At 27.9% G+C, this 15,934-nt stretch overlaps 2 long non-coding RNA genes across 2 annotated transcripts; one reads left to right on the top strand and one right to left on the bottom strand.

Annotated features, from left to right (window-relative positions):
• Positions 1 to 10,449: 10,449 nt before the first annotated feature.
• LOC132800298 (uncharacterized) lies at positions 10,450 to 11,956 on the top strand. The gene is made up of 2 exons (XR_009635303.1): positions 10,450 to 10,670; positions 10,762 to 11,956. It is a non-coding gene; the product is annotated as an uncharacterized LOC132800298 (long non-coding RNA).
• A 497-nt stretch (positions 11,957 to 12,453) lies between these two features.
• On the bottom strand, positions 12,454 to 15,639 carry LOC132800292 (uncharacterized). The gene is made up of 3 exons (XR_009635295.1): positions 15,456 to 15,639; positions 12,681 to 12,736; positions 12,454 to 12,590 (listed from the first exon to the last, which is right to left on the bottom strand). It is a non-coding gene; the product is annotated as an uncharacterized LOC132800292 (long non-coding RNA).
• Between the last annotated feature and the right edge of the window lie 295 nt (positions 15,640 to 15,934).

Below are 15,934 nucleotides of genomic sequence, written 5' to 3'. Positions count from 1 at the left end.
AGGTGTTAACTACTACTCTTTTCAATGAGAAGGATCGCATCAAGCTTAGTAAGCTAATTCATTTTGTTATGGTGACCAATCAAACAAACAAATTCAAAAAGGTTTCTGTAATGAAAGCAAATATCTAAAGGCCAATGAGAATAAAGGCTTCGTTTTTTTTTTTTTTTTTTTTTTTTGTTTATTGGTACAAAAGGTGGTTTGTCATCAGTAGGTGATCATTTCCTGAATGGTGCAACCTTTGACTACATTTTGGTCAACTATTGGAAATTGATGGCTTAATAGAAGATGACAAAGAATGGTAAGTTGCTTAAGACTTTATATGGCACTTTATGGTAATTTGATTTATAAGTTGTTGCTTGTATTAATTTCTTTGTTTTGTTGTTCTTATTCCTATTGTTGCACTAGTATGTGCCAAATTTGTAATAATTGTTTATGTTACGGCATTAATCTCTATGGTTTTTGTATACCACATGCTTTGAGAGGCTTTAGATATTTTATTACCTATATTGATAACTTCTCCTATTATGGATACATTGTGCTTGTCTATAAGAAGTTAGATTCTTTGGTTACTTTTAAAAGAGTTCAAGGTGAAGGACAAGCTTTAGAAAAATAAGAAGTTGATGGTTGTGATATAGATGATGAATTCTATAGTAGATATGATGAGATTGGACAGAACCCAGTATCATTCATAATTCATTTGAATGAGTACGATATTGATATATAGTTTATAATACCTAAAACTCCTCAGCAAATGGCATATTCGAGAAGGGGAACTACATTTTTTATAGATATAGTGCAGTGTATGTTAGCAAATTTTAATTTGCCATTTTTTCTTGTAGGTAATAATTTATGCCTAGTTTATACATTTCCTTGTATATGAGGTTGTAAAGTTGTGGTTATGCTATATAATTTTGATATCAATAAATTGAATCCTAAATCCTTTAATGGTTATTTTGTTGGATCTTGTAAAGGATCCAAAGGTTCTAGATTTTACTGTCCATCTCACACTATCAAGATAGTTAAGCCAAACATGGCTATTGATTTTTTAGGATGTTTCAGTTTTGGTGAGAGCAAGGGTCCAAAGGTTCTTATTTTTCAGAGAGGAAAGTGTATTGATACCAGTGTTTATGTCCCCACTAGAGACTTTATCATTTCAATAATTATGGAATTAGTAGTCAGTTAAGATTGAATCCATTGAGATAGAATGAGAAATTTTGATTGCAGTTGATGCTGATGTATGCCTTTTGAGAAGGTCATAGAGGGTTTGAAAATCTATTATACATGTGACTATGAGGTTTATTTGTAGGAACATGAGTTTAACATAAATGATGAGTTGGACCTAATCACTTATGAGGGAGCCAATATGCAGTTTAATGTCTCATTTTTGGTTTAGGTATTTGAAGATAGCAAACCTATTAGGTGCAAATGGGTCTATAAGACCAAGAGAGATTTCAATGGTCAAGTGAACAAGTAAAAGTTGAACTTGTTACCAAAAGGTTTAGCCAAAAGGAGGAAATTGATTATAAAGAGACATTTTTTCATGTATCTACAAAGGATTCTTTTTGAATTATTAAGGCAATTGTGGCTAATTTTTTTATTTAAAGTTGTATTATATAAATGTTAGAACTACTTTCTTAAATGAAATTTTGTATTTGAATGTGTATATATATAGTCCAACCAGTTGGTTTTCAAGTAGTGGGAAATAATAATTTATTTTGTAAGCTTAAAAGATCTATTTATGGTCTTTTGTTAAGTCCCAAAGCAGTGGTATCTCAATGTTTTGATGAAATTGTCACCTAAAAAGGTTTTAAAGAGAACATTATTGATCTATACATATGTTTAAGGGTTAGTGAGAGCAATTTAATATTTATAGTATTGTATGTTGAAGACACACTATTAGTTTCCATTGAAACTGACCAATTGACTAAGAGAAAACCTTTGCTGTGCAGCCATTTTGATATGAAGGATCTTAAAGAGGTTTCATTGGTACTAGAAACAAAGATTCTTCAAGACAATGGTGCTTGTGCATTATAATTGTCTTCGTAAAATCCTATGTTGATAAAATTGTATTGAATTTTAATATGTACGATATTCTCCTAATATGGTATCGATGGTAAAGGTTATAAACTTTCTAGGGATCTATGTCTCAAGAATGAAAGAGTGATAAAAGGGAGAAATAATAATATCCTAGTATTCTTTCTCTTTTTTGGCAATTTGTTTTTCACTCAAGATTGCACACCAACAGATATTGATTATGTTGTGGGTGTTTTCTAGTAAATGCTTGAGTAGTGTTGGCTATGTGTACTATGAAAGAGCCATTTTTTCTTTTAAGATTAGCACACCACTACTTTTATGCAATCGGAATTTATAAGCTAATTATAATGGTTGTACAAATGTTTATTGTTTAACACTGGAAATGTTATTTATCATCGCAGTAGTAGCTATTTTATGAATTAGTGTTGGACGAACACTTATAACTTTATTGATTGTAGAGGCAGGGTATATGGTGTGTTCTGAAATTATGATACATGCTTTTGAGTGCACTTTAGTTATATGGCCTATAATATTGTTTTGTGGTAATTGCACAACTATATCATTTTAATGAGAGTCTCATTTTATTACATACATGTTTGTTCCAATATGGTGGTAGACCACTAATAAAGGCTAGCCCATAGGCTTATTTGAGAAGTATATGTCCCTATATGGATGGGGAGCAGTTGAAAATTGCTATAGCTTAGTAGGAGTTTTATAATTTGCAATAATTTCCATGTTGTATGCTGTATCTCATTGAGTATGCCTTGCAAACAAGTATGTATGTAGATCATTATAATGTGATGTTTATAAAATATATTGTTACTCCTTATGCTAGAAGGCTTATATGAGATTTTAGTCTCTGTGTATATGTGTATGTTGAGCCACATATATCATGGTGAGTCCCTACTACTTAATTTGAGTATGCTGTTGTTCCATGTTAGTGCGCAATGTACTTGAATGAAATGGTATTGTGTGTTGGAGGATTGCACATAGTAAAGTAGATCTCTATTACCTAGAATGAGTTTATGGTATGCAAAATACTCAGTTGAAATGAGTTTTGGGAGATTTACTGAGAGAATCTCTACTATCAAATTTGGTATATTGATGTGCCTTGTCGATATGTTATATGCTCAGATGAAATAGTATTTTGTTCTAACAGATTTTGTAACAAGTGAGCTTGTTGTTGTTTATGATGCTTATGCAATACAAATGGGAGATTGTTAGATATTTCGTATGAACTAATCATAATCGTGTAATTGACTTATAGAGATTATTTATATCAGTAATGAGATTAGCTTACTTATTGACCTTGTTTTTAATAGGATCCTTAGGCACATATTCTCTGTAATAATTAAGTTGGCCCATTTAATTGAAGAACATGTTCTTTCTAAAAACCCAATTAACTTATTCCCTGTTTTTCTTATTATTATTCATTATATATTATATTTATTATTATTACTATTATTATTTATTTATTATATATATATATATATATATATATAGGGGAATAAATTACTAATTAGTGAATGAATACAATATATATAATTGAGATTAGGGTTTCTGGGCATCTATGATGCTTGTTTGGTGTAAACTTGAGGGGAGAAAGATTAGTGATCAGTGTGTCTATTAGACACTGCTTCTGTTAATTTTATCTATTTTGTAGATTAAAGAATTTTATGTTGATATAATGACTGTATTTAAAATGTTAGTAATTTAATTAAATACAATTATAATTTTATATAAATTTTGAAAATAACAGTGCTATGATTTATGCATATTCAATTGTTCATATTATGATAGCACTAACATAGATATCTTGGAAGTAGTAATCTCTAATAGTAAATTGGTGCTCTCTGTTCATCAGGTGATACAGTACCAAAAAAAAAAAAAAAAAAACATCATCACAATTTTCATATGGTATTGGTTAAAAAAATAAAATAAAACAAAGGAAACTATTCTAATAGTTAGAACACTAACCTTGATTAACAAGGTGTGCAACATAGGAGCTACCTTTAGCAGGGCACGTGGCCATGAGAGACCCTGCGACCATTCAAGTACAGCCACATACCACCAAGGAAAGGGTTCAATTAATTTGAGCTCCAAATGCTAAATGTTACTCAAGTCCAGAAATTGATGCCCCATATACTTTTTTGGTCAATAATTGATGCCCCATATCAATTATTAACAATGTTACTCAATTTGGAGCAGCAACTTCGAACTCACGAAGCGATTCCGATTCGATGACACATAGACACTGAAGAAATAGCAAGCCAAAGAACAAGCAGGGCAAAGCTTGATCAACCGCACCAACTCCCCTCAGATACAAATCCTTCAGCCAATAGATGCTCAACCTCCTGCTGGTCTCTTGATTAAGAAAACCATCATAATTAGACGGATCATTGTGATAGCTTAATGCCAAAATCCAACTTAAGCTTCTTCACTTGTTTTTGGGCAGCAAATTTAACCCATTTATCAATGTCCTTCGAATACTTTGAATTGAAAGGAAAACCAACCGTGAAATCCTCCAAAGTAGGTACCATATGCAAATTTGTAGCTTTTATTAACCAAATTCACGTACTCATACATTTCACTATCACTGGTTCTGGCTATAGAATTAAATCTAGTAAATCTAAAAGTGAATTTCAATTTCTACATGCAATAAAACTCCAGCCTCTGTGTTACCAGAATCATTGTCATCCAGAGCTCCAAGAAATCACAATCGTCTTGGCTGCTTCATCCACCGTCAACCAACACATAATCTATACCAGAATTTCTTCCCGTAACTGACTAATGCGGTTCTCATCCTAAATCATACATATAATAATTGGGTTTTCAATTTAGATTTTAAATTACTTTTAACCATATTAAAAATAAATAAATTGAAAGTTTTTTTCCATCTTAATGAACAGATTTGTACAGATTTTCAGAAAAACAAAAATGAATAAAAAAACACAAACTTTTTCCATCTTAATTTTGCCAATTGCATGACCAGATTTGTAGAAATACGAACAAGGCATACCTCCGCCTTGTTCTTTTTTTTTTTTTTTTTTTTTTTGGGTGATACCTGCATTTTGTTATTAAAGGAAAAAAATTCACTCTTCATTTTTTTTTTTTTCAAAAACAAATTCTCTCTTTTTTTAATGCATGCACTGCACATTTATTTTAATTATTATTATTTTTTTTTTTTTTTACTTTTATTTTGCAAAAATCTTATCTTTTTTCTTACCGATTAAAATTCAATTTAATATATTAAAGAAAATACACCCAAGCATAGTTGGTTTAACTGGCAATTTCTTTTTTTTTTTTTTTCTGATAACAGTTGTCCTTTTTAATTTTTTCTTTGTCATGATGAATTCGAAGTATCGCTACTTGAATATATTTATATATATAGATACGATTCAAATATTGTTATTTTTATTTGTTAATGTTAAACTTGTTCTTAATTATTATAATATTATATAACTTTAGATAATATAATTATTATCATGATCAATAATCAAAACTCAATTTAATAAAATAATTAAATTATTTAGAAAAGTTCAATGAGCATTAATGTAATTTTACATACCAAATATTTCATTTGCATATATTATTTATCAATAATTTTTTGTATTTTATTATTTTTACTTTTTTATTTATTAAAAATAATGAATACAATGTAACATGAATAAAATATTATCAATTTATTTTGTTTCACTTAAAAAACAAATAATACAATACAGTACGAATTGACATCATACAATGATAATACTGTATAATTCTATACATTATGAGAATGTTCGGTACCATGCATAAAATTGCATGATATTGTATTAGATACAGTGTTTGATTTGAACAGACATATTTATGAAGGAAGAGATGTAAAAAATGCGGATCCCACCACCTAAATCCTACTATATTACATTATATAAATCAAAATTTAAAAAATCGGTATCGATAGAAATGCAAAAATTTTCATAAAAATATCGAAAAATATTAAATATTGATAAAAAATTATAAAAAATAATGAAAATTTTTATTGAGACCTTAGAATTCGCTTATTTAATCCATCAATTATCAAATTGATTATAAACTTACTAAAATATTGAATAAATGTTATATTATTCTTAGTGAATTGATTTATAATAAGCATTAATAACTATAGATAAATTATTATTAACAAAAACATGTCAAAAAATACATATATGATAAAATTATTTATTAACGAAAATATATAAAACGATTATTACAATTACATTATGGTTCATAAATGTTATCTGAATACCACATGGAACTTTTAAATAGTTGAAAATTATCGGTTTCTTCCTCATTTTAATTTTGAGATGTGAAATGTGAAATGTAATTATGAAAATATATATTTTCCTGATAATTTTGCATATAATTATTAATATGACAACCATATAGATCTTGCATTATCGGTTGACTATGTGCATAACTACTACTCTCTGATGGTTGAGTTTGAGATGGTATCCATGAGTTGTTACTTGATGACATTTCATAAATATCCATTGAATAAGGGTTATGAAAATGACTTCCAACCCTCATTGATCCAAAATTCATATAAATCGAATCATTTTTTTATTGTGACATCTTTATGTATATGTTTCATCATTTATTTACTCACATTTGTAAAACAGATATTTCCAACAATAAGATTTTTCATATTTAAAAATATAATCCACAACTTTTATATTTTTGCTTTATTGATATTCAATAAGTAAAACTTATTAATGTTATTCAGTTCACTTTATTATATTTTGCTTGTATCACTAAATATTTAAAAGAAAATTAAAGGGCAAAAAAATTATTAATGAAGTTAATTTGATGAAAGTTTTTTACTAAATATCAATAATATTTATGAAGTTTCAAAAAAAAATTAAAAAATTCCATGAATATTTTTGAAATTTCATTGGAAATTTTAGAAATTTTCATGAATATTATAAATTTTTTAACCAAATTGCTAAGAATTTAATGTGGATATTTTTACAAAAATTTTCATAAAAATTTTAATAAAATTTCAATGGATATTATGGAAATTCTATCCATTTTCATTTGCAACCTAAATTTTATTTCGATCCTTTAAAAAAGTAAAAATTTTTAAAAAATTTCAGATATTTTAAATTATGATATAAACCCATGGGGAAGGTGGGTTATTGTCGGATAAGGCTTTCACACCTTTCCTTTTCTTTTCTTTTCTTTTCTTTTTTGTGTGTGTGTGTGTGTGTGTGTGTGTTTTTTTTTTTTTTTTTCATGTATGCACTTTTTCTAAAATGAAAATCCTTCTTCTTTTTTTTCTTTTTTTTTTGTCTCTCTCATGCCTGCATCTTTCTTCTTCATTTTTTTTTTTTTCGTTTTTTTTGGCTACAATGTTTGAAAAAATTATTTTCCACAAATATTGTTCCTTTTCAGTTTGTACTTCTTTTTTTATTGCCTTTTCTTCTTCATCTTGTTCATTTTTTTTTTTTGTTTGCTAAAATATCTGCACTTGGTTATTAGAAAAAAGTCATTTTTCTTTGCTAATATACTGACTTTTGTTTTTTTGTTTTTTTTTTTTTTTTTTGGGTGAATTATGCAATGCACTTGTATGTTAACTTTCTTTGTTATTCTTATTATTATTTGGTGAAAATGTAATCTTTTTCTTAAATTCTTTTAATGTTATATTATTTTAGGTAATGCATTGTTATTATTATGAATAATGATTAAAATTCAATTCAATATATTAAAGAAAATATAATTATTTAAGAAAATTGATTATAATATTAAAAATAATGATAATTTAATTTTTATTAATTAGAATGTAATTACTATGAATAATAATAATCAATTTTTTAACAAAATTATTTCTTTTACAAAAATTTGCAGTACGGTACATCCTACACCAAGCACTGCATAGAATTTTATATGATACAACTTAATACAATACAGAATAATACAATAATAAATACCAAACGTGCCTACAAATTAATACAATATAGACTAATATAGTTTGATATACCAAAAGAGCCCTGATATGCTTATAATTTTATCCAAATGCCTCTTAAACATATATTGTAATTTCAAAAAAAAAAAAACTAAAAAGGTCATTTGCTTAAGGTTTTTGTTTTTTTTTCTTTTTTTTCAACCATACATTTTTTGAGGTTCCATCAAAAAATAATTTTTTTTAGGGCCTTTTTCACCTATAGCCATGAACTTTTAGGAGATTTCTAAATTGTCCTTGATAAATAATATTTACCATTTATGCCCTTGAAAATGGTTATCGCCTTCATTCACTAAATTTTTTGGTAATTACCAATGTCTTCTTACTCTTGATTTTGCTCTCAGATACAGTTGTTGACCACAAGCATGCCATCAATATCTTGAATATTACCAACGTATTGTTGTTGATCTTCATTACCAATCTCTCCTCTTCATGAGTTTTGATGGTTAATTATGAAAAGCCAAAGTGTAATTTTTATATACAACATTTATTATTTTTCAAATGGCAAGTAGTTTTAAGCTATTGTATAAGACCAATGAGATAAGACTGAATTGATTGGCACAATACTATGGTAAAAACTCAAATTGAATTATTTTTGTGCAAAAAAGGTAACCTAATAAGGATTCTTAATCGAAATCTATGAAATAAATCAATTTGGATCAACGGTATTACACACTTTCAAAGTTTTCAAAAATGCAAGCATCAAAGCCCAAAAGCCCTAGCCTTTAAAAAACATGAGTTTATGGCCTTTGATCCATGCAAAATCTCATTAAAAAAAAAAAGGCCCAAATAACCTTCTTAATCAAGAAGGTCCAAGAATCCAGTTATTTTTCAATGTTGCGATATTCATAGCACTTGTTTCATCGTTATTGTTTAAAAACTCAATTTAATTTTTTTTCTCGTTTGATTTGCATTAAATTTACTTACTTTAATAATTTAGTTTAATTACAATCTTTTTAAAAGACTTTAGAAATTCAAATTAATACCAAATTTTAATTAATATTAATAATATACAATCTTCTTAGGTTAACAATCTGGTTTACTCTAAAACCTTTTCATTTCTTTGTGCACTTGCTAGAAATTTTCACAACACTTAAAACAATCAGCTAATTATATTCTCCTAAAAGAATTCTAGATTCACAAAATTTGAATCTAAGATTAGATGGTAGAAGGTTTTGATTTCTTAAATATATATATATATATATATATATATATAAAGTTCTCTATAATTCTCTATAAAGTAGCATATTCTAATGAAAGACACAGAAAGTTGTAACATTTTTTATTTTTTGATAAATAAGTCTTAACAATTCTTAATGCTAACCGAACACTCCAAAAATGAGAAAAGTTTTTATGGATAAGCCATTATATTTTATAACAAAAATATTTCTATTTCCCCATTAATTCCCCTCGTTTATTAACCACCACCAAATTTTTAAGGTCATTAATCTAAAAGCCTTAATCAATTCCCATATTATCATCATCTAAACGAGCAATATCAAAATTTGGATTAACATGATTATCAGCCTCATTCATGGAATTCTCTTACTGATCATCAATTTTTTCTCTCTTTTAATCTTGCTCTTGACCAAGTTGGGCATTTAAATTCAGTTGTTGACCTTCATTAACCATAGACGGATTATTTATTTGTTGATTATAACCATTATGATATTGTTTATTTCATTACCAATTTCTTTCTCTTAATTAGCATCGATGGTCAATTTTAATAAATCAAATCCCTTGAATCCAATAGGCCCAAGTGTAATTTTAATATAAAAATTTATTATCTTTTCATGTGGCAAGTAGTATTAAGCAACCATATGGGGTCACTTTAAAAAAAATAATAAAAAAATTAAAAAAAAATTAAAAAAAAAAAAAACCCTCCAACGTTGGATGTCTTTTTACTTGTAATTAAATTTTTTAATAAAACAGAGATTTAAAAAAATATATTATAACAGAAGAGCAATCCTAACTTTTTTTATGAGATAATTGAGTAGAAAAGAAAAATATGGTCAGAGCTTAATGAGAGAGAGAAAAATTAAATTAAGAAAGAGAATATTATTTACAAGCAACAGTAACCTGTTAGGGAATGGTGAAAGGTATCTGGACACAAGTATAAGAAATTAAGGTTTAAAAAAGGAAAATATATAATCTAATGGTCTAGAAGTTTTTGTCAAAAATCTTGGTCAAAAAACTTTGTATATATAGATTATTACTAGACAAAAAGGGAAATTTATAGCAAACAATCAATATGAATATATGATACAAATGTAAATCAACACAATTAATTAAAAATTTAATTTTAGAAATCACCACAGATACTAATATATTATGTTATATGGTTAATCTACAATAAGCGCCCTTGTTTAAATTAAAAAAAGTGGCATGTTAGATTTTACGAATCCGTTTATGTAATTTTTTATTTTTATTTTTTAAGTGAAAGCCATGAAAATGTAAAAAATAAAAGTGGTAAAACAAAATAAATAAAATCACGTTAAAAAAAAAAAAGAAAAGAAAAAAAAGGGCTACATTTCTTTCTTTTATGCTTTTTCGAGGTTTAGGGTTTGGCAGAGTTGAGGCGTCTTCTCCACCTAGCATCAATGCTTGGCTTATCCACCATTGCTAAAAAAATCTAGCTGTCTCAAAATCGAACACTAAGGTAGGATATTGATTTCTTTAAATTTTTTTTTTTTTTTCCTTTAGAAACTGAAAATATTTTAAAGACTTTGCTGAAACTTTATAATTTTCAGGTCTTTCTCCTCCCATGTAGTAGCTGGAATTTTTTCTTCTCCGACTTTTGACCACCTATTGATCTCATGAATAGGTATTTGTATGTAAACGATTCATCGTTCCTTTTTTTTTTTTTTTTTTTTTTAACCCATTTGCTTTGCATATATTGATGCTTACTGTGCTGAGATAGGATGTTGGGAATTTTTTAAATTTTGGAATGGTTTGAGAAATATGTCTCTATATGTTTTTTTTTTAAAAAAAATAAAAGAACAAATCTTGGAATAGTCAATGAGGAGCTATTATAGGATTTTTGATAACTTGTTCTGCATATGTATACAGAAGATTTTTGTATTTTTTTTTTTTTTGGGCTTTTTCTACTCATTGATTAATACATATTAACTTCATTCCCCCTTGCATACATGAATGTTAGTTAATATATTTGTTTGAATGAGCCTTTAGAGAGATATATATACATTCTTAGTCCATATTTAATCATCACTAAAGAAACCCTAAAGGTTCCGCATGTAGACTCATCACATACCATTGTCAATAGATCAATTAGTTTTATCTCAATATTCGTATTTTATGATACTTCTTGGATTATCACAACAAGTATATGAGCTTCGCCATTTTTTTTTTTTTTTTTTCATTCCTTTTGCTATGCATATGTAGATGAACATGAAGAAGCTGGTAAGTGGAGATGCTATATTGGTTTCTTAAAACTTCAGTTTTAGTTTATGAAAATTTGATTTTTTTCTCCAGTTCCTTAAAATCTTTTATGGATACATTTTGTTTATAGAATACTCAAGGTAAGTTTGCTACAGAATTTTTACTTCATTTCCGAAAATTTAATTTCAATTTTCGCTTTAGTTTCTATTGTGGTCCAATATTTGTGTTTGATACTATTTGTGCTATTATCCCTAAGCTTTTTGTTTCAGATTCCAGGATACCATCCATGTTTGAAGTTTAGTAACTTTAAGTGGTTCATCCTTTATAGTTCATCCTTTTCTCCACTTTGGACTCTTCCATTTTCCTTAATTATAGTCATCAAAATTCATTTGTATCTGAATTGATTATTTATCTCAACAAAAGAATTACAAAGGAAAATGGTTCATCTAGTTCTAGGTTGGAACTTGGTAATTTTCCTTTTGTTACGATAGTTATTCAATTTGTTTGATGATGTTCCATTGTTTAAGAAACTTGCTTTAAGCAGTTTGAATTTGGGTTCTTGCTTTTACTTAAATGGATGAACTTTTTTTTTTTTTTTTATTTGCTGGAAACTTAAATGGATGCTTGTAGGCTACTATAAAAAGCAACAAAAAAAATATGTGTAATATAAGGATACCTATCAAAAATGTCTACATTTTTTTTATTTTGGTTTATTAATTACAACTAAAATAGATTTAACAGTTTAATTTATAGCTTAACATTATATATTTGATATATTTGGGAATATATAGAGCTAAGCCTATTTCCTTCCATGATTGAGACCAGTTTGTGGATTATAAAATTAGCTTTAATTAATGCTCACTCCTCAGCAATGATTCTAAAGCCCAGACAAAAGCTCAATGTATATCAAAATACCATTCTTCTATTACAGTATAACCATTAAATTAAGGTCCTAAAATGAAAGGATTCTTTCACAAGTCATCAGTCACCCACACCAACCACACCCCCCCCCCCCCCCCCCCCCCCCCCCCCCCCCCCAAACAACAACAACAAAACCCAAAAAATAAAAATGTTACAAATTAATTATAAATAAATAAAAAAAAAAAAAAACAAGGAACAAAAAAATTTGATAAAATTCAACATTTGATCCCCCACAAAATAGCTCTTGAATTGATCATGCCTGCAATCAAATAAAAATCTTTAACATTCTGTACAAAGTGTATCTATAAAAAAAAAAAAAAAAATGCAAACATTATGAAATTCATCATACCTATAGCCATGTCAACTATAATCTTCTAGTTAGGCTAAGCATAAGCATATTTGAACCTACAAATAAATAGGATTCTTAAAATTAAAATACATATCCATATATATATATATATATATATTAAAAAAAAAAAAGATAGTTGAATATATTGTGTTATTTTTTTAATACAATGAATACTTAGGAGCTTGTGACAAAGATTCATCCTCATCACTCAGAGAGTCTAAATTTATGTCTCTATCATCTATTGTGGATCTACATAAATAACACATATTATAATATCTATTTTTTCATACAATATAATTATTAGTAAAAACATCATTTTGATCTCACATGTGATGGATGTGAATATTTTTGAGCTCCTCGCTATTTTCCTTACTAATTGATTTTAGCAAAATATTTCTACCACCAATCATCTCATTAATTTTTCCATGTAGCAATTTGAACTCTTTCAAAATGAAACTAACAGTCTCACTATTAAGAGATGCATCATCTACTTTAGTGGAAGCTACTTAAGATAGCCTTGCATGCTTTGTTATCAGTGACATGTTTTCTTGGATGTTGATGTGTTAAGTACTATCATCCTACACTTCTCCAATCTTCGCATTTTTGGTCCATCTCATCATAATATATTGACTTGGTAAGTAGATAACTTGTTTGACCCTAAAAAATGCCAACATATATCTATGAGGAATTCCTTTAAAATCAAATTGCCTACAACTGCATGATACAAAATCTGTCTTTTTTTTATAAGCCAAGTGCCTAAAACTTGAAGAAGAACTTTCATCAACCTTTTGTACAATATAATGCACCACTCATCATCCTCAAATGTGCTAATTACAACGTAAGCAAAATTTTCAAAAACCTCACTTTGAAAAAGCAAAGAAGTCCTCCTTGTATACAATTTCACCATTTGTGTCTCTATAAGCCACGAAGATTTTAACTTTGGTTGGTCATTTACTTCAATATGATCTGCAATTGACTCCTCATATTGTTGATTGGTAAGACCTCTATTGAAATGAGTGATGAAATCCATCAATGAATTCTTTTTGTAAATATATCATTTGAAAATGGAATGTGCACTCTTAGCTCTTTAACTACAAGACATCGCAACACTAAAAAGCTTATCAACACATGCCGGAACACACCTACTGCAAATTTCATACATTTGACATAACCACAGATCATTTTCCAATCTAATTTGATGTAGCAAATCTGCTTAATTTTTTTTTTTTTTTGAGCTCCTATTTAGTCTTTGAGCCAAAAATTACATTTTTGAAAAAACTATAACTATCCTGACCAATTATTGTGTCAATCTTCACTAAAAATTTGTTCAAAATAATGATAATGACAATAACGATGAACAATTATAGGAAGAATTTGAGAAATGGCCTTTGTCATCGTTGGATCTTGATCAGTAATAATCACTTGGTGTGCACTCTTTGGCATAGCATCCAACAGTTTAGTGAATAACCATATGAAAGACTCTATTTTTTCACCATTCAAAAATGTACATCCAAAATGATGGTTTAACCATGATGATTTACACCTATCAATAAAGCAAATATCGTACCATGCTTATATTTGTTATAAGTTATATGCAAACGTTACAGCATCACTAAAACTATCATATGATCTCCTTGCAAAAGAATTCGCCCAAAAGCAGCTAGCAAGTTTGCTTGCTTCATCAAGTTCAAAGTCAAAATAAAATGAAGGACTTTTTTTCTTTTTCTAAAGAAAAAAATTCTATCAAAGATTGTGCATCCATCTCCTTTTGCTCATCATTTAACTTTTTCTCATAGTTTTGTAAGTTTTTTAAGTCATATAACTGTTGACTCAAAACTCATTTTACAGTGGAAACATTTCTACGTGACCTTAGCAAATGCACCTTGGTAGGAGTTGTAAGTACATGATTATGCTCTTCCATAAAAAAGCTAACAATCCATTTTGGTCCTGTATGCCATTTCACTCACTTGATCACTCCACTGAATATTTCAATTTCTTAGCTTTGCAACCAACTCGAAGTACTCCTCAATTTCTCTCACTTGATCACTCCACTGAATATTTCAATTTCTTCTTATAAGAATCATTTGTTTCTCCTTCCTTAAAACAAATAAATTGTTTCCAAACTACTTCATTTGCTCCTTTTTTATTTTTTTTCTATTATCACTCATCCTCGCACTAAATCCACATTGTCCATATGCATTATAAAAGGTAAAAGCCTCTTCACTTGTTTGAAATTTCATTTAGTAATGATTAAATATGCACAAGGAATGTATACATATCTCTCTAAAGGCTTATTCAAGCAAATATATTAACTAAGATTCATGCATGTAAGAGGGAACAAAGCTAATATGTATAATTAATGGGTAGAAAAAGCCCCCAAAAAAAAAAAAAATCTCCTCATTGACTATTCTAAGATTTTTCCCTTCTTTTTTTTTTTTTTTTTTTTCCTCAACATATGGGGACATATTTTTCAAACCATTCAAAAATTTTAAAAATTCCCAACTTCCTATCACAACTCAGTAAACATATATACATGCAAAGCAAAAGGATTAAAAGGATAATGATAACAAGAACTATGAATTGCGGGCACAAACACAAACAAATACACACACACTTGCTCATGAGAGTCAATCGGTGGTCAAAATTTGGAGAAGAAAAAAAATTCCAGGTGCTACATGGGAGAAGAAAGATCTGAAAATTATAAAGTTTCAACAAAGTTTCTAAAAATTTTCAGTTTCTAAAGAAAGGAAAATTTTCAAGAAATCAATATCCTACCTGAGTATTTGGTCTCGAGATAGTTAGATTTTTTCAGCGATGGTGGAGAAGCCAAGTATTGATGATAGGTGGAGAAGACAACTCAACTCTGCCAAACCCTAAACCTCCAAAATGCATAGAAGAAAGAAGCATAGCCCTTTTTTTCGTTTCCTTTTAACATGTTTTTATTTATCTCGTTCACCATTTTTAATTCTTACATTTTCACGACTTTCACTTTAAAAATGAAAATATATAAACGAATCCGTAAAAACTAATGTGCCTTCTTTTTTTTTTTTAATTTAAGCAGGGGAGTTTATTGTAGATTAATTGTTATATTATATCATATATATATATATATATATATATATGTACTATTATAATAAAAAGCAGTAAGACAATAATAAATTCTCAAATAAATATCACATCAAAAAATTCAATTATTTATTAGCAATTAATAGACTAAAAGTAAATTAAAAATTGAAAACGAAATTTAAAACAAA

This window comes from Ziziphus jujuba, chromosome 12 (genome assembly GCF_031755915.1).
Source record: "Ziziphus jujuba cultivar Dongzao chromosome 12, ASM3175591v1".
In the NCBI taxonomy this organism is placed as follows: domain Eukaryota; kingdom Viridiplantae; phylum Streptophyta; class Magnoliopsida; order Rosales; family Rhamnaceae; genus Ziziphus; species Ziziphus jujuba.
This window is presented reverse-complemented; position numbering and strand designations above follow the sequence as displayed.